Below are 21,230 nucleotides of genomic sequence, written 5' to 3' on the forward strand. Positions count from 1 at the left end.
TTGTCGGTTTTGAGATTGTGTTTGGTATTGGAAATGTGGTGAAACAAAATTTTCTTGGTGATGAAATTGTGGTGGAACCATTAAATTTTGAGGTTGATAACAACGTTGTACATGTGAGCACCATAAACTGGGGTTGAAGAACTTAGTTGATTACTACCCGCTACTGACCCAACTTCACTACTTCTAGGTTCAACAACATACAATGTAACATCATCTTCTTGCGAAACACTAATATAAGCAATGAATCGTTCAACATCTTCATTGTCGGTTAACAAATAAACTTTACATTTTCTCTGATAAGATAGCCTAAATCCACTTAGAGGCTCTAAATTCAATTTCTTTGCAACACATAACATTAGAGTTTCATAAGTTAACTTTTTTAATGACAGTTTTAGTTGAAGATTCATGGGTAAAGACACATATTGTAAAACACCATGAACATTCTCCCATGACCTTACAAAACACAAATCTATCCAAACATGATCAACATTAGATGATTTCATTCTACAAATTGTAAATTAATTTACTAAACAAACGAGCTATAAACTACATATCATCACTAACTTAGAGAAAAACATACCTTTATTAAGTTGATAGTTGATAATTTGGGAGAGAAATCATTGAAAAATTAAATAGAAATAAAATTATGTAAAAAAATAGAGATGAGGAATGATGTCGTTGGATATAGGAACGGATGTCGCCGGAGAGAGTGATAGATGGAGATGGAATGAGTTGCGATTTAGGGATTTAGGTTATGAGTTGCTGCTGCTGCGTAGTTATATACCCAAAAGATTTGTGTTGCGAATTCGAAAATCGAGTTGCGAATTTAAAATTCAGTTGCGAATTTGAAATTCAGTGTTGCGAATTTGGCAATCGCGTTGCGAATTTGGCAATCGCGTTACGAATTTGACTTCTTCGTTACGATTTTCTAAATTCGAGTTGCGATTTACAAATTCGTGTTGCGAATTTGGAAAATCGCAACACGAATTTAGAAAATCGTAATGCGATTCACATATTCGCGTTGCAAATTTGGAAACTAGATTACGAAATTAGAGTTCGCGTTGCGAATTTGTTGGTCATTTTTACAAATACAAAAAAATATTAAAATTAAGTTATTTTCTCAAAATTAAATGAACGACAAAATGAAAACAAGTGAAAACAACTCAAAGAAATTGCTGGCCTTCTTCGAAGAGCTCTAACTGATAAACTTCCAAATCTTTCTCGGGATAAAAACAAACAAAATCGAAAGTAATCCAAACTTCAGATTGAAAGCATATGAGACTCTACTTCAAGGGGGTTCCAAGCCTAGACGGTCTTGAGCGGCTTGGATTTCTACGTTTCTCGGTCCTTCCTCTACCCAGAATCGATCCTCCTCTCCACAGTTGGTGGCCCTGGCTAAGAGATGTGATGTTGTATTTCCAGATCTGAAAAATGAAATTGAACATGCAAGATTGAAAGAGGTCAAATTTCCTTTTTGCATCGCATATCAAAGTTCTGATTTCTGAGTAATCACTTTCGCTTGAAGCTAATTTGGCTATAACTGTTCGTGAATCTCCATCCGCAATAACTTTGTTGAAACCCATGTCTGCTGCGAACTCCATCGCATGGTTTGCCGCCATTGCCTCTACCATGAAAGCTGAGGTAACTCCTGACGCCGCTTCTCTCTTGTTTGGTTCAAATGGGTATCGAAATTAACCTTCACCACTTGGTTTGGGAGTGATCTCCAATGAGCTGTCTGGGCTTCATTTGCAATCTGGAAACGACTTCGCGCATTTGAGTATTCGTGGCATCGGGCTCTAACTGAGGTAATTAGCTCCTCACTCTTGATAGACTTTCCTTGATGAATGAAGGTGTTACGAGCATACCATAGCATCCATATAGTTACCAAAATTTCTGCATGTTTTGATTATTTCTGAGTAGCCAAGATAACTATTCTGTGAAATCCCCTAAACTGATATTATTGGGCCAATGATAACCCATGCCCCTCCAAACTCGAACAGCCAAATGACAATCTCTCACCACATGAACTACAGTTTCGTTTTCCAATGGGAATTTGGAACAGACAGAGGAGTTTGAAATCATTCTTTGGGACAGATTGTAATTCGTGGGAATAAAATTAAAAATAAATTTCCAGGTTTGAAGTTTTACCTTGCGTTGACAATTGCTTTCCCAGAGAATTTTGAGAACTTCATTGTTTGAAGGTAACAAGTTGTTACCATTCAACAACATTCGATATGCACTTCTTACATTGTATAAGCTAGATTTCTCTTCACTCCAAACCCTTATATCATCCTGTTCATATTGTGCTATTGGAATTTCTAGAATCCAATCAGCTTCATCACCATCAAAATTCAGACGAATGGTGTCTTCTTTCCATCTTCTCAATTCGGCATCAATCAAATAAGCTACTCTATCTAATAAATCAACTTTTGAGGATTCGATTCTTCTTTGAAATTAGCCTAAAAGCCAATAATCGTTTCATACCGAAATTGAAAACCCGTTTCCAACTCTTCATTTTAGACTAGATTCCAATAAACCCCTCGTACTCCATATACTTCTCCATACATACGAAGGCTCAGCTCTCAGCCTTGAATGTAAAAAATCGCCTGTAGGGTAATATTTCGCCCGAAGTACCCTGCTCACCAACGAAGTTGGATTTAAAAGTAGTCTCCAGCCTTGTTTTGCCAATAGCGAAATGTTGAATTTTACCATATCCCTAAAACCTAAACCTCTATCACCTTTTAGTTTGCGTAGGAAATCCCGTGAGCACCAATAGATTCCTTTCTTATGTTTAGACTTTTGCGACTAAAAGCGAGCCATTATGTGTTCCAACTCCTTACAAAGGGTTTTTGGAAGAAGGAAACAATTCATTGCAAAAATAGTAATGGCTTGAAGAACTGATTTTATAAATACATCCTTTCCGCCCTGAGATAAAAATTTGATGCTCCAACTCTTGATTTAAGTTTATCTTGTAGATTTTGAAAAGCACCCTTTTTGTTTCTTCCTACAATTGACGGGAGACCTAAATATTTTTCTGGATCTGATGGGCCTGTTACCTCTAGAATTCGCATATCATCATGATGATTATCATCGATGACATTTGAGCTGAAAAAGATACTCTATTTATCAAAATTTATTTGTTTCCCTGAAATTTTCCCATATTCTGACAAAATCTACTTAACTCGTAAGGCCATAGAGGAAGTAACCTCATCGAATATAAGACTGTCATCTGCAAATAGAAGGTGAGTAATCTCCAGCGCATATCTGTTAACTTTCTCTCCCTTAAATTCATCTTGTCGGACTGCTCTTTGGATTAAAGTAGATGGCCCCTCCCTACATATTAGAAAAAGGTAAGGGCTGAGAGGATCACCCAGATGAATCCCACTTTGAGGAACAAATCTTTCTCCTGGTATGCCATTGAGTACCACCGAGTCTGATACAGTCAAAACGCATTGTTTTAGTATTTCTGTCCAATTCTCACGGAACCCCATCTATTTCATCACCTTCCAAATGAAATTCCATTCTACCCGGTCATATGCCTTGATCATACCCAATTTCAATGCAAAGTACCCCTTACGACCCATGTGTTTCTTCATAAATGAATGCAAAACCTCATAGGCAGTAATAGTGTTATCTGTGATCAATCATCTAGGGATAAATGCACTATGGGCCTTATCTATACAACAATCAAGAAATCCTTGCATTCAGAAAACTAACATCTTCGAAACAATTTTGAATAGGACATTGCATAATCTTATTGGGCGAAATTGGGTTAATTTGTTGGGAGCATTTATCTTCGGGATCAATATTATATGTGTATGATTAATTGTTTCCATGTCTTCACGGCCTTAAATGAGAGCAATACAGTAATCTGATATCTTTGGACCTGTCAAATGCCAAAATCATTGATAAAATAAAGCCGCCAAACCATCCTCTCTCGATGCTTTCGGAGGACATAAGGATTTCATTTCATTCTTCACCTTGTCTCTAGTGAAATGCCTTGTGAGGGAATTGCTGATCTCTTCATTTATACTTGGTTCAATCCCTTCTAAGCTTTCATTGTCAATTTGTGGACAACCCTATTCAAATAACTTATTTTATTTTATAAGATTTGAAGGCCTCATTAAAAACCTCCTTTTTGACTAATGGAGCTTTGATAGGAAGCTCCTTAATCAATGGAAGGAGGCAAATAGTGCCTTAGGTTTTCATTAAAGAAAATAATAATTACAACCTAGAAGAACACTTCAAAATACCCTACAACAGACAAACAACTCCAACCCAAACTAGGAACAAACTGAACTGATAAACTGACAACATAAATATTAGCCTATCCCAGCCTTTGCCAAAGCATCGACGTCCATATTAGCTGTCCTAGCTACCCAATTCATAACCCCCCCAAATTCCTGAGACTATTAATAATGTTTTACAACTGAAGCATAAACAACTGGACATGAGTTAACAATGTTGATCCAATCCACAGCAACCTTGCTATCACTCTCAATAATCAGCCTATCATTCAATCTCCCTTGAGCAGAAACATAGATTGAAATGCCCCTCTGAATAGCTTTAAGTTCCATCATAATCGGAGGTCCCGGACCAGCTAACTCCTGAAAAAATCCTAGGACTTAACCTGAATGATCCCTCCAAATACCTCCTATACCCGATTTATTCCAATCACTGGTAACGGCTGCATCCACATTAAATTTAGAAAAACCAGTAGGGGGAGGGACCCAAGGGATAGAATGAGACATCAAGGACCTGTATGGCGTGTAGGAATCAGCTAATGAAGGGTCAGAAATCAAAGAATCCTTGCGAATAGACACATCCTTATGCTTAGCAAGGAACCAAGAAGCAAGCCTTACTCTTGACAAGAAAAATAATTCTAACTGATCAAGTTCCCCCCTTCAAAAACAATAAAATTTCTGGTCTTCCAAATAACTTATCAAAGTACTTTCGAGCCATAGCTTCCATACCCTCTTCATCTTCTCTACTGATCCCATCCTCATATTGTAATTTTCAGATACGGTTATGTCGTCTTCTAGTTGATGCGAATCAATGAAATAACGATGTATTGTCATTATTATTTTTAACCAATTTGTAGCTTTGTGTCCAAGGTTTCCCCTAATACATCATTAGTAGGTGATAATTCAAACAATTCAGCCAGTTTCCGATTTAGATTAGGAGAAGCACCAAATTGTGTTGGTTTTAGTTTCGTTGCTTCGCTCATGGACTAACGATGAAAGCAAGAGAAACATGATATTTAGAAGCATAGAGAAGGATGGTGTGTCAAAAAGAGAAGTTAAAGTGCTAGTGAGAGAAGCTCCTGCCCCTCACTAGATTTTAGGCGATTTTAAAAATTTCTTTTTTTGATCTCTCTTTATTATCTTAAGATGGCGAGCAAGGGGATTAGATCTGTTGGGAAAAATTGCTTTACGGTGATCATTTTCAATATTCCAGAGTTTCTTCATTATCAAGGTCTTTGGCTTATATTTGATAAATATGTCGAGGTGGTTGATTCTTTCATCCCTAACAAAAGAAGCAAGGGAGGAAGCAGTGTTTTAAAAGGCGCTCGGCGCTCCAAGGCGATTAGCTACCCGAGAGCCTCAATTTTTGAGGCGCTTTGAGGCGAGGGATTCACGTACGCGAGGCGCCTAATTTTACAAAACATTATAAATATTTTATAACCATACCTCAAACACAAAACAACTTAATAATTAAATTAATAAACAAAAACACCAAATTTCAAGAATACTTTTAATCTCAATAATACTTTTAATAGACAATACTAAACATGACCCTAATATAATTTGAGACCTCAATTTTCTTAGCACACAAATTTCAATTTTAAAATAAATTAATACTATATTAACATTTACAATTAAATATCAGCTTCATGTATAAAAAAATGTTACCTTCAAGTGGAGGATGTATATTTCCGAATAAAATCGTATTGATAAAAAAGTTGATCCAATTTAATTCGTTACCATTTTTAGAATATTTAATATTATTGTATCGTTAAAAGATTGAATTTAAAATATTAATTATTATAAAAAAGATAGGAAAATATATGTTTCAAAGAAATTGAATTAACAAAGTGTAAAAATTGGGTAAAATAATGCAGTTATATTGATGGCAATGATTACGATGAAAACATGGATCGAAAATGTCTAACACAGTTGGGAATGGCGAGATCATAATGAAAAAATTATATTTTATTGTTTTAGTTTGGCGCCCAAGATTGAATCCACACGCTACTATAAGCATAAACACTATGGTCTAACCAAAGCATTCTTCAGTTTCCACTTGCTTCAAACTCGAAATCTCTGCTGCTACTTGCTTCTTCTCTTCATCTCTCCACCAATGGCAGCCGCCTCTAACTCGCTTGAGTCTTTCATCCACTGCTCATTGAGTCGACCCGGAAGGCACTCCCAGCTTCTCCGTTCCCCTTCTCTTCCTTTGACCGGATCTCGTTCTCTATCTCTGAAGCTCACTCGCATGAAGACAAAAGCCCAATCTGAATGGTCATTGTACGTGAATCGCTAAAAGCAATCGCCTCGTCGCCTCTCGCCGCCTCCGACGACTGAATCGCCTCCTCATGTACTCGCTGCCGCCTTGGTGGTCGGAGGCTTTCTTCTAAACGCCTCGCCTAGCGCCTCAGGCGCGCTTTTTAAAACACTGGGAGGAAGTATGTTTGGCTTTGTTCGCTTCACCAGATTGGAGGACGCAAGGAAGGCTATCATCTGTGCTGACAGATCTAGGATTCAAGGTAATGAAGTTAGAGTTTTCTTGGCCAGATTTCAACCTCGTGAAGCTTTCTGGAGAAAGAAGTTTGCTGACCCAAAACTATTTGAGGCCAAGAGTAAAGTGGAGTTTCATAAGCATTCAGAGGTGTTGACGAGGATAAGCGCATCACTCTCAGAAATAGCTTGGTAGGTCGGTGCAGAAAATTTTCAAAAATGAAAGAGCTGGCTGCTCTTTTGCACAAGGAAGGCATTTTAGGTCCGAAAATTATGAGGTTAAGTGGTTTAACAATTTTAATCATTTTCTTTAACAATTTTAATCATTTTCGAAGATGAAGAGAGTAGGGACTATGCTCTTAATAATCAGATTGGGGCGTTGGAAATGCTTGATAAAGTGGAAGTGTGGTCGGAAAATTTCCAGTGCAACAGCCGTCGGGCATGGCTTTCGTGCAAAGAGATCCCACCGTTTGTGTGGAGTCTTTCCACCTTCAACAACATTGCAGACAAATGGGGAGTTCTCATCTCCATTGAGGAAGGGACATTAAATCCCAGCTCGTTTGATAGGGCAATGTTTCAGATTACTACGAACTGTCAAGCTCGAGTGGAAGAATTCTTAGATTTGAAAGTCGGGGAACAGATCTATACAATATATGTTTCTGAGTTTGAACCTTGTTTCAGCCCAGAATCTGTCTGGGTAGATTCGTCCTTAAAGGATAAGAGAGTGGTCTACCCGTTATCCACGGTGGGGGAACTTGTTAGTGACTCGCCAGTTAAGCCTCTCGCGATGGAGGAGTGTGCTGAGGAAGCAGGAAGAAACGTGGACTCATCGGTGGAGAAGAATTCCGAGCAGTTTTCTGAGGAAGAAGACAGTCAATTATGTTTTTTAGGGAACAAAATTAGAGGTAGCAACTTGTAGGGTGAGGATGAGGAGGGGATAGGAACATAGGGGAGGAAATTAATTATGGATTCGAAGAATGTGGTTGGGGTCAAGGATGGGTAAACGAATTTTGAGGAAGTGGTGGAACACGAGGAAGTGCTGGGACCACGCGAGAGAGGAAGAAAATGACATAAGGAAAGTGGTGAGATTGCACGTGCTTATGAGGGAATTAAGGATATTTATAGATTTCCTCATGTTTTTTAGGTCCGAAAATTATGAGGTTAAGTGGTTTAACAATTTTAATCATTTTCTTTAACAATTTTAATCATTTTCGAAGATGAAGAGAGTAGGGACTATGCTCTTAATAATCAGATTGGGGCGTTGGATAAATGCTTTGATAAAGTGGAAGTGTGGTCGGAAAATTTCCAGTGCAACAGCCGTCGGGCATGGCTTTCGTGCAAAGAGATCCCACCGTTTGTGTGGAGTCTTTCCACCTTCAACAACATTGCAGACAAATGGGGAGTTCTCATCTCCATTGAGGAAGGGACATTAAATCCCAGCTCGTTTGATAGGGCAATGTTTCAGATTACTACGAACTGTCAAGCTCGAGTGGAAGAATTCTTAGATTTGAAAGTCGGGGAACAGATCTATACAATATATGTTTCTGAGTTTGAACCTTGTTTCAGCCCAGAATATGTCTGGGTAGATTCGTCCTTAAAGGATAAGAGAGTGGTCTACCCGTTATCCACGGTGGGGGAACTTGTTAGTGACTCGCCAGTTAAGCCTCTCGCGATGGAGGAGTGTGCTGAGGAAGCAGGAAGAAACGTGGACTCATCGGTGGAGAAGAATTCCGAGCGGTTTTCTGAGGAAGAAGACAGTCTATTATGTTTTTTAGGGAACAGAATTAGAGGTAGCAACTTGTAGGGTGAGGATGAGGAGGATAGGAACATAGGGGAGGAATTAATTATGGATTCGAAGAATGTGGTTGCGGGTCAAGGGATGGGTACAAATGAATTTTGAGGAAGTGGTGGAACACGAGGAAGTGCTGGACCACGCGGAGCGAGAGGAAGAAAATGACATAAGGAAAAGTGGTGAGATTGCACGTGCTTATGAGGGAATTAAGGATTATTTATTAGATTTCCTCATGTTGGATGGTCGGGTAGAGTCAAAGGTGGTGGAGGATGGGACTATTGTGGGCCTTACAAATTATTGTGCATTCAAAAGATCCAAGGGTGAGACCAGGCAGAACCGGAGAGCAAAGAAGGGGAAAAACAATAATTTTAGCTCTCTCCGAGACTGCCGTAGCAAGTATTACCAGAGCAAGGTGCAACGCGAGGAAGAATGGCCTGAACTTGAATGTAGATCCCTATATGATTCTAATTTTCGATCAAGGTGGAAGACTCAAAAGAAGGTAGGGAAAGATTCCTTACAGATCGGGAATAATTTGGGCTTTGAGTCTAAAGGCTCACAAGTGTTTTTTATTTCGAAACATTATAGTAGTGGAAGTATTGATAGAATCATTAAGTACTGATTAGTTTTTAGGGGACTAGATTATGATTTTTGATTATGGAGTTGGAGGTTCGGAGGGTCTTCGATGTGAAGTCGAGTAATTCGTGGCAGAAGGGTGGATAGTGTGTTTTCGAAGTTTGTTTTTTGTGCTCTTATCGTGTGGAAGCTCATGGCTTTGTGTTTGAATTTGGATTCTATGGATTGAGTCAGCTGTTTTTTGGCTTTTGTTATAGTTGTATTGTTCTGTGTTGTATTTCGGTCCAAATTTTGGCTTTATGTCTGGTTAGTCATTTAGAGCTGTTGGTAGATGTGTTTTTGGCAGCAAGGTATGGGCAGGGAATGGGATTGCTCGGTGGAGGATGGGCAACAGCCCTAGTTTGTGTGCTCGTGGAGCAGTAGGGCATGGGTGTTGGGGAATCGAGTTGCACGTGGGATGCAGGGCTGCTGGGTGTTGTGCGTTGGGGCACAGTAGCATGGTATGGGCATCAGCCACCTTCATGTGGGTGGCATGAGCACTTGCATGGGCAAGATTAAAAAATGTTCACTGGGTGTTGTTTGGTGTGTTTCGGGTTGTTATTGTAAGGGGATTGTTTGTTTTAAACTTTTTGTAATCTTTTCTTATTATTGAATTTTGAGGCACTCTTTTCCTCCTTCCGTTGATTAAGGAACACCGAATGGTGTTCCGTTAATCATGAGGAGGGTTTTTAATGAGGCCTCCACTTCCTATAAAAAAAAGATCTATGTAATTAGGCGTTTTCTCTGACATGTCTCCTTTAAGCATAGATCCAGACTATGACACAAATAATTCATTTTTTCTAAAATCGAACCATTAGCCTCATTCCACAATCTTACAACCGTATCATAACATGAATCTTTAATCAGGCATGATGCTTGAAAAAAGAAGTGCCAGTGACGTTTCTTCTGAGTCGGTGTTATCATATTCAATAGCAATACGGTGTTATCATATTCAATAGCAATAGACAATGATCAGAGAAAACCATGTGACATATGTTGCATAGTATAATGAGCGAAATTTGTTAACCAAATTTCATTTGCAAGACCACGATCCAACCTTTCTCTGATATTATTTTCCACTCGTCTGCCCCTGTCCCAAGTATACCACACCCCCGCATACCCTACATCAAATAAACTGCATTCCTCAATTGCATCATTAAATATTTTTATTTATCTTTCATTACGAGTACGACCACCCTCCTTTTCATAGGCAAACATGATTTCATTAAAGTCACCTAGTACTATCCAATGCACATTCAGAGTACTATTCAATGTCCTCAATAAATCCGAGGATTCTAATCTTCTTGTTTCCTCAATAGCTCCATGAATCCCAATTAATCTCCATACAATCCCACTTTCCTCATTTGACACCAGCACATATATATGTGAATAAGAAAATTAGTGTAATTGAACATTACACCAAGACTTCCAACCCAGACTCAGACCACCCTAAGTACCTCTGGAATCACATCTATCCCATACACAACTACAAGATTTGCGTACCTTCTCCATACTATTTCTCTGTAATTTCGTCTCCACAAGAAAAATTACAGAAGGGTTTATGTCTCTCAGCTTACGCCGGAGACAACGGACCGTCTGGGTCATCCCAAGCCTGGACGTTCCAACTTAATATTTTCATGGTGATCTACGGGCATGTGATTTTAGGCTGGCTGATATATTCAATTATCCCGCACCAGATACTCCCTCTACGACTGTCTCCTTTAAAGAATTCCTCGGATGCTTAGATTCATTTGTTTTTTGCCTTAAGGATTCTTCGTCTACTGCATCGTAACTTCCATATTCACTATAACTTTGTTGTTTCCTTCATTTGCTGTCATTATCCACATCTTCAAATTTTCACTCTTCCCCTTACTTCTTTGCTGATCCATATGTATCCCAGTATTAAACTTATTGTCTCTATTCTCCTGACCATCATCTTCACACAACATGGCTGGTGTTAATGTTCTACGGTTCGATGGGGCTTTCAACGTGAGATCCTATTGTGGATTGAGATCTTGCTTCGGCTGCATCACCCTCAATGGACAAAATCTTTCCCCATGGCCCAACTTCTCGCATAAGAAACAAAATACTCTTAACTTCTCATATTGGAAATTAACATAACTATATCCTCCCTTTGCCATAGCAATTTTCTTTTTTCTCTTCAGAGGCTTCATGACATCTAGAAGTACATGAAACCGTAAATAACCCTTGTAGCCCAGAGATAAAGTTGTCGCATCGAACTCTAAAAAAGCCCCCACAAAATTTCCCAATTTCTTGGCAACCTGTTCAGATGAATCCCACCGGTAAATTGCTGGCCAAAACCCAAAAACTCACATAATTAATATAAATTGATTAGGTTTTATCAGGCCCTAATTTGTGTATCACCAATAGATGTGAATTAAAAACCAGGGGCCCTCTTTCCAAATCATTTCCACATCCACCTCATGAAAAAGTCCAAACATGATCTATCTATCCTATAATTCCATGATGGCAATACCCCCAATTGGATGCTAGATGTTTGCCATCATGGTCTTCATGGCTTGAAAATTAATCGTTCCAGTTGTGAGAAACCCTCCCACCAAACAATGTTCGAATGAGACTAGAGAGTTGTCTGCTTCATTGTCGAGTTGAAGAATTTCCTCCTCCTCGTCGCCTATATTCAATCCCTCCAATTCCTCCGTGATCTCACCCATCTTCCTTCTCTAATCTCTTCTCTTGAGGGGTGAAAATACGCCTTAAAAATGAAAAATAGCCAATGACGGCCTAGAAATCCTAACTTTGGGTTGAGAGAAACAAAATTTTCTTATCAACTTTATTGTTTTATATTTACACAACTCACATATTGAATGTATTTAATGATTTTTTAATTATATTTTAATATAATTATTTAATAACTATTTGTTCATCATTATTTAACAAAAATAGATACCAAATATATTTTAATTATTTTTATAGTTAACTACACGGATGATCACTTATGTTTATGTTTTATCCACTTTTGGTCACCGATTTCAAAATACATAAGATATAGTCACCATCGTTCTAATTTAATTAAGATGTGGTCATCACGAGTTAACTGTCGTTAAATATTTTGGTATAATCACACATTTGGTCCCTATTATTTACATATTCTCTCAATGTAGTCATACTTTTAATAAACTAAAATAAATTTAATCATCCAATTGAATGATGTCACTGTCACTGATATCACGTGTCGTGTCATGTGTCACCATTCGATTGGAAGACTTACTTTATTTAATTTAACAAAGCAAAGCAAATTGGTGAAAAATAAATATATTAAATTAAAAATAAAATTAGTCCTCCAACTGAATGATGACACGTGGCACGACACATGGCACCAGTGACATGCGACATCATTCGATTGTAGGATTAAATTTATTTTAATTTATCAAAAATATGACTAAATTGAGAGAATATATAAATAATGAAGACCAACTTTGTGATTAAACCAAAATATAATGGAGACCAACTTTGTGACTAAATTGATAAGGTGCATATGTTGATGTCTAATACCATTGTAATTTGTTTGAGAAAATAATGTACTTGGGTGCATTGCTATCCAGAAATATGGGCAGGATAGATAAGTATCAAAATATAAGATAGGCCCGTGAATAGGAATAAATAATATTATCTTATGTTTTATATATCTGCAAGACTAAGACTGTGATAAATTTTTATCTATACAAGTATAAGGCTAGGATCGATTTGTCAGGAGAAAAAAGAGAGCAAGTTTTATTTGCAAATGTCAATCACACTATCCTATTAATCCTCCCATTTACAAATGATCAAGTTATTCTATGCTGAAAGGTTGACCCTTTTTATTTGCAATCCCATCCTTTGAATCGAACTCGGAAAAAGGCATTTTATTTTATTTTTCTCATATCTATATATGTTCAATATGTATGACAATGTTACAATGTTATTCTATTCTATCTCTGTATTTGTGAGTGTATCATGCTTTGTCTTCTATAAATCATAATTAATGACTGTTGAATTTATTCGTGCTTAATTCTGTTGATTTCAGCAAGGAACGGTTGGTTCCCTTGGTTGAATACAATGAGAAAAAAAATATATTTGACATAAAACTGAAGGAAATGAAGTCTGCTTTGACTGCACAGATGGTAGAGGAATCTGATGTATCTGAAGTCATTGAAACTGTCAAACGTGTTAAAGATGCTAAATTACCTCATATTGAGGTCATACGGATTCTGTGGGATGTAATAATGGATGCTGTTCAGTGGTCTGGAATGAATCAGCAGCAGAATATCAATTCAGCTTTGCAGCAGGTACTGTATTTTTTCTGTTGGCATTGTTTTCTTTTATCCATGTTGATGGAAACCCAATACATTGTAGGAGATTCTGTCATTTAGCAACACCATATTCTCGTGGTCGAACCGCAAACAGAAGATGCATGTCTGGTCTATGCTACGTCTGGTATCAAGCATTATTAGAAATAGGATCATTTTCTCTAGTAATATGCATAAAAAATTATTCCACATATGGAATTTATAAGGAAATATTATTAGAAACCCCCCCCATAAAGGACGTGCTAGCTAAAACCTAGGTGCAGATGACTGTAAAATGGATTGAACATCTTGTAACTAATATTATATAATAGTATATGACCTACTGATGGTTCATGAACAGTGGAATATTCATAGTTTTGGTTTGCATTTTTGGTTGCTTTGTCTTTTTTATTTTTTTGTTTCCCCCCTGTTTTTAACATCTATTTGCATGTGTGGAATGTGAATGCAGCTAGCTTTCTTGGTGACTGGTGCTCATTTTATTTTCTCCTTTCGTCAATTTCGTTTATATGGGTTTTGAAAGGGTAATGGTGCTGGGAAGTGAAAATGGGGTAATGGTGCTGGGTAGTGAAAATGTTCCGGAGAGAAAAACATGTTTATGATAAAATATACTTTTTTTACTTGACAGGCTTCAGATAAGAAGCCTGGATGTTGACTTCCTCAGAATACAGTTAAGGAAAAGTTTGTGGAAAATTGATGCTTATATACATATTTTGAGAAATTAATTGTGGAATAGAAGTTGAGTATGAATGTGCTAGGTTTGTTGTTACTTGAATAATTGCATTTTTATATATATTTTGCATTTTGTAATTCTGAAGTTCAATACCGTTTGGTTTGATATCTGTTAGTGCCCTCTTATATCAGGCACTTTTGTGGTTCGTTTCTTTCAAATTTCTGTTTTACTTGGTTAACTCCCTTCAGAAATAGCCCTTTGGCTTTAGTATTTTCTTGGAAGTATCCGGAAGTAATCATGTTGCAGATTTTTATGCACGTGTTTGCGGTTGCGCAAGTCTTCTAAAGTAAACTCATTTCTGAAATGCATTCTAAAGTATAATGTGGTTCCAATTGATTTTACAGACAGCTGCATATCTATGATTTTGTTCTACTAAATGCATAGTTTTCTGATGTGAGCATAATATTAACAGTTATGTTTTCCACAAACGTCAAATACTGTATATGGTACCCCCGTCACTGATTGCTTTCCAGCATGTTTTTAAAATTGCTAATATTATTTTTAATATAATGACAAATTAACCCTTAATGTTTACATAAATAATCATTTTGGTTTATATATATTTTTAAGTTTTAATTTTTTGTTAAAATAACCCCGTTAGATAGAAATCGTCGGTTAATTGTTAATACAAATTATTGAAGTAACATTTTTGCATATGTTTAATCTATCATGACATATGTTATGTCATCCATGTAGGTGACATGACATATGTCATATAATCATTTTGAATAACGCAACATGTGTGATATCATCATTTTGGATGATGTAGCATGTTACATGTCATAATTAAACATATGGGGGATGTCACCTCTGCAATATATATTGACCATTAATCAATTAATGATTTTCATTCAGCGGAGATTATTTTGATTGAAATTTGAAATGTTAAAAGTTAAAATGCTTAAAAGTCAAAATGATTATTTGTGTAAACATTAGAGATTAATTTTATTGTTGTTGTCGAATTGCATAAAACGTAAAACAAGTACTTTCTAGAACATTGATTGATATTTTATTTTTATAAATCATACTATCAATTAAATATTGGCTTCTTTTCAACTAGATGAATGAATAGGGTTGAAGGAAAGCTTAGGTGACGAAATAAACAAAATAAACAAAGGAAAATGTTACGAATTAGGGAAGAAATTTTAGAATAATCTTTCATATAAATTTAGTAAAAGCCTATATTTGCTTTGTAGTTGTAATATCAGATTTTCGTCCGACTTATATTTTTTTCAAGACTTAAATATTTTTATTGAAGATGACTTTGAAATATGAGACATTAACCGACTTATAATAAACTTTCAAGCAAGATCCAAATGTTTTATAGACATGATCTAGCAGGAATTTCTAAACCAATGGGCACTGCAACAATAAAAACTACATAATAGAGCTTACATCACTTAGATGACACATAATTCTTCACCTCCAAATCACCCTCGAAGTCATCACTACGAGTAATTCATCAATGAATTTTATAAAACCATTTCACCTTTTTCTGAACAATACCAAACACTTGTTGATTACAAACATGAAAAGAAGATTTAACTGTTGAAGCTCCCTCATTCCGTCACTCAATGGCCTGTAACCTATTGTCCTTGTGAATGCAACTCTTCCAACCTCTCAAATTCCTCTATGACGTGTGTGTTCACAAACAGGAGCAACAAGGCTTCCCCTGATGATTTCATTCGGTCTTGTAATATATCTGGATCATTTCCTTGACCCAAATTTACCACATCCGCTTGGGTAAAGCCCATAAATAAAGCGCCTTCATTAAAGCCATCCAAATTTTGAATATTAATATTTTCAAAAAAAAAAAAAAAATTGAATATTAATTAATAAAAATTTGAATATTAAAATCATCCCTAATACCACCATGAAAGGGTTGAGACTTTTTCAATTGAACAATATCTGCCTTTTCACATAACAATGAATTTTTGGGTCCACCAACATTATCGGGGCAACCATCTTAGGGTGAGCAACGAAATCGAGAAAATCAAAAAACCGACACGAATCGAGTAAAACGGTTTGATTCAGTTCGGTTTGGCTTTAAACGATTCGATTTTCGGTTCGGTTTAAAGGTTTTATTTTTTTGATTCGGTTCTGGTTTTCCATATGGAACCCATTTGTTCCATATTGAACCGAATAGGTAATTTTTGTAAAAGAAATTATAGTTTTAAGTGATTTTTTCATTGAAAAACCGATAAATCGAATCGAAAAATCCGAACCGTTAAAAAATCGAACCGAATCGAACCGAACCGAAAAAACCGATTTCGATTTTTCTGTTTTTTAACTATTCGATTTCAGTTTCGGTTTAAATATTGAAAAATCGTTTATTTCGGTTCAATTCAATTTTTGGTAAAAAAACTTAATCGAACCGAATCGAATACACCCCTAACCATCCTTAAACACTTTTCCCACACCAGCATGCTCAGCAAAACTCTGCAACTGTTCATCTTCTTGCCTTGAAATCCTCACCAACCCCACATTACTATCGCCACCGATTTGTTCCTTTTCAAGAAGAACTACATTGATCCCATTGTCTTGCCCACTAAGCTTCTTTGAAGACTCCATAGAGATTCATTATCAACATGGCCATTTTTCTTTATCACGTCAAAATGTTTTCTGCCACTATTTAGATCTACTGCTTCATCGCCAAAAACTAAGGTATTTGGTCTTTTAAAACATTCTCCTCTCTCTCTCTCTCTCTCTCTCATCCAGATTAAACCTACACTTATTTGTATTACCGATATCAATATTTGCTTCACCATTTCCGCCATCACTATTGGAATAGAAATCTTCTGCCCCCTTTGTGTGTCCCTCCTATAATTTGTTTACACGTGTAGTTTTTATTTCATGGCGAAACTCATGCAATCTTCTAAAAAGATATATTTCTTTATTTTACTTCTTCTTCAACTCCAAACCCATTAGGTACCTGTTGCAATAGTATCTATGAGCAGTGATTCATATGGTGCAAATTCAAGATCAATGAGTAGTGTCGTTCGTGCAACCTAAAAGGGGCTAAGATGGTTCCACTAGAGAGTGGTACCCTTGAGGAAGTGGAAGGAAATTAAAAGGAAGCCGAAGAATGAATCTCCATATCCAGAGGAGTAAGTTTTTGAGTTTAATGTGTTAGATAATTATCCAGATTTCCTATCCCTCCTAAATGAAGATGATACCTTCCGGAAAAGGTGCGAAGTTGGCTTTTGTTGAAGAATAAGGAGGCCTAGATTTTTATGGCTAATGGCTTTTGTTGAAGGATTATTCTGATTTATCCATTCAGTTATGCATGAAGGGATTATAATGGCTAAAGAAATTGGTTCAATGGCTCCTTTAAACCTTGATGTCAACAATAATAGGTTTGGTTACACATGTTTAATTGCTTCTAGTACTCGCAACTGCTGTAACTTATTAATGAAAACACCTAATGCGTAAAATTAACTGATACAACGGCAAAGAGAGCAACCAGCAGCTGATGAGAAATAGAAGGCAGTTGAAAATAGTTAAAATCCCATTCCTCCAGCCTGTTTAAGGAACAAATATTATGAAGAATGATTCACTGATCCGCCACTACATGCACATACTTTGCAACATTTCTCAGGGGATAATCCCTTCACTAATCCATGTAAGAAACCACTAACAAATAGGTCCCCAAATCTTATGGCATCGATCTCTTTTGCCTCCTCTATAGCTGGAACTCGGACAAACTTGTGTCAGGCGAGGAAATCAAGCATACTTTAGTTATATTTTTCAAGTTCAGAATGGATTTGGAGGTTGAAGATCAAACAAATTAGGAAAGTATCTCTTTTGAAAGATTACACAGTTTTGTCATAAAAAGAGAACTACACGTGTAAAATATTTATTGGAGGCACATAAAAAGGGCAGAAGATTTCTGTTCTCACTATTGTACTTTGCGTTGACCCTTGAAACTTTCTTTTTTCAAAATTGGCAAGGTTTCTGAATTTTGCAAATGACACCATGATGCAATATCCAAACAGCATATATTCATTGAATCTCTTTATTGCTCTAGATGCATCCTCTCTATACCTAATCCTCACGAAACCAAATCAATATCCATATTTACTTCTCTTCACCGGGATGAATGAATCAATAACATCACCAACTTCCCCAAGAAGAACCCGAAGACCTTTCAAATGAAAGGTTGCCGAAATATTCTGAACAAAGGCCATCGCTAACATCACTGGATGATCTTCACCACTGCTTCTAATGTCAGAGGAAACAGAACCAGCTATCACCTCTTCTTCTGATGGACAAAATTTGTGATTGAAAATTTGCAAGAGGGTTAACATGTTCCCTTTTGCTTCCTGATATATTGGTTGGTTGTCTAATAGTCTAGTCTAATCAGAATTATTTAGTCAATTAATATTTTATCATAAGACGCCTGCTTGTGTTGTAAGTAAATTTTTTCTTTGATATTTTGGTACTTATTCAATGAGTCAATTATTTTGATCTAACTTATATTTGGATGCAAAAGCAGTGTTAATCAATTAAATAATTATATGAAGTGTAAATTTATCTTATAATGTATATATATATATATGTGTGTGTGTGTGCGCATATTTGATTTGCATTTCGTGCACTTAAGTAGATTGGGTTCATTAGCAAAGTTTATATTGTTCAAGATTATATGATAGATTCATTCTTTGGGTAAGACTCCATAGAAATAAATTATTGGACCAAACCACAGCACTAAATATTTAAGACTATATTAGGGTTTTTTTTTATTGTTGTAGAGTTGTTGAACACATTAGATTACCATATTTTCAGTTTTAAAATGATTTGATACATGAAAATTTTCAAACACCTGTTTTGCACTAGTGTTAGTTTATTAACAATCCCCTTTGCTTGAAATGTGGAGGAAAAATTGAGAACTTGAAGACAAAATATTTATAATAGATGTGTGAAAAAAAGAAAGATATACTAAGAAAGTTTAAATGTTCAAAAATTAGTTGTTTAAAAAGTTTAAGACACTGGTGTAAACACTAATGGAGATTGGTCCAAGGGATAAGCAACTTGATATTGCTTAAGTAAGGTATCGAGTTCGAAGCCTTGTGTATACAAAAAGTCCCCGCTGAGACACTCACTAACTAAAGTTAGGTATGCAATGCATGTCAAAGTTATTTTCTCACACACATACTTAAATGATCTTTGGTGTAGTTTACCTCAACTTATTTTAGTGGGATATAAGAGATAAATTTAATTTGTGTAGACACTCATTTTCGTCGGGATTGAATTTAAAATTCATTTCTTTTTTTTCTTTTATTACTACTTAACTATTACATATTATTATTATTATTAATATTATTTAGTATTGTAACACCCCAAAAATCAGGATAGTAGTTTCGGGTATTGTCGTTGGGCTTAGAGTACTTATTTGAAGCTATTTTAGTCATTGGGTCAAAGATAAAGAGGATTAGGCTTATGGAACAACCAATAAGGTATTAAAAATGACACATTTTATTTGGGGCTAAAAGAGGAGGGACCAATGTAGCAATTAGACCTTTGTTTGAAAATAAGGCTAAAAATCATTAAGAGTTGATGTAAACATGGGTACAAGCTGATAATCTTCTCATTTTCTTCACTATTTATCGTCTTCTTCATCTCATCTCTCATCTCTTCTTCCTCTCCAAATTTGCTAAAGGTGAGAACTTTATTGTTTTATAGAGCTAGTCCGGATTTAAGAAGGTAAGAAAGTTAATCTACATCCTTAAAGCTTCATTTCTAGCCAAATTTCATAAGGTTTGGCTATGGTGGCTAAAATATGGGGTTTAGAGAGGTTTTGATTTTTGGATGTGTGAGTGTTTGTAAATTGTTTCTAAGTGTTTAGAATGTATACATGCCACTATGATGTCAAGCGTTTACTGATATTTGTATATATACTGTGATGATGCTTATTAGGGAGAAAGTTTACTTTTTATTAATGTAAGATGATTTTGATTGTGTTTAGATGTCGGAAATTAAAAATAAAGGTAATAAAGTTGATAATATCGAAAAGAATGGCGAGATCAAAATCGACCTAAGAGAATCCAACATGACTTTAGTATCGTGCCTTAGAAGGATAGAAGTTGTTAGGGATTTTCCTTCATTCTGTGGAAGGAATGCCCCGGCGTTTAACGACGTTTTTGCATTTGAGGAATCCATTAAAAAGTTTGAACGGTTTACAAGAGAAGTTGAAACAGATGAGGATCCAGATGAGAGTTCTGAATATTGTGATATTTTTTAGGTTTCTTCAGGTAAGCTTAAATAATTCAGAAATATTTAATTGAAGCATTAAATTGTTTAAAATATTGTTAATTTGAGTAAGAGGAAATGAGTAAGTGCTAAATACATTGACCGTTAAAAGTTTATATAAAGTTGAGTTATTAGTGAATCAAATGATTATGAGTTTGTTTGAGAATAAATGTTAAGTTTTATGGACTTAATAGAGTTAATTTTAGATAGTAATTTGTGAAAATGGATTGTCTACTCATTCCATGCTACAATGAATTATTATTTAGAATTGAGATTAATTCTCGAGAACTTGAAAAGTGTCAAGTTCGTAATAATAGGAAAAAGAGTAAATTTTGTTTACTAGTGTAATTTTAGCATTAACTGCTATTAAGTTATTGCTACAAAGTTGTCAAGTCTTCTTATTAAATGATGTGAATATTTAGACTTTCATAGTTGAGAGGGAAAATGTTTCAACTACTCGAGAAGATTTTCAATGGATCCGGAAAAGTTACACGAATTACCTCAAGAAGGAAATAAGAAATTTTAAAATAAAAGTATTATATTCAACTTAATCTCGATTGAGAGGATAGCGGTAAACCCTACGTGTCATGGTGCAAGTGTGAGTTGGACAGGTAGTAAATATTCGATAAAGATTCCAAGGGTTATGTTCCCGGTGAATCTGATGGAATTATCATTTGATGAGTTAAGATCATATTGGGTATATGTTGTTTGTCTCTAGAAACCATTAGTTTAGGAAGATGTATAGCTGTTCTGGATAATGTGTTAAATACTCAAATAATTAA

This window comes from Hibiscus syriacus, unplaced genomic scaffold (genome assembly GCF_006381635.1).
Source record: "Hibiscus syriacus cultivar Baekdansim isolate YM2019G1 unplaced genomic scaffold, ASM638163v2 tig00110076_pilon, whole genome shotgun sequence".
NCBI classification, from domain to species: Eukaryota; Viridiplantae; Streptophyta; class Magnoliopsida; order Malvales; family Malvaceae; genus Hibiscus; species Hibiscus syriacus.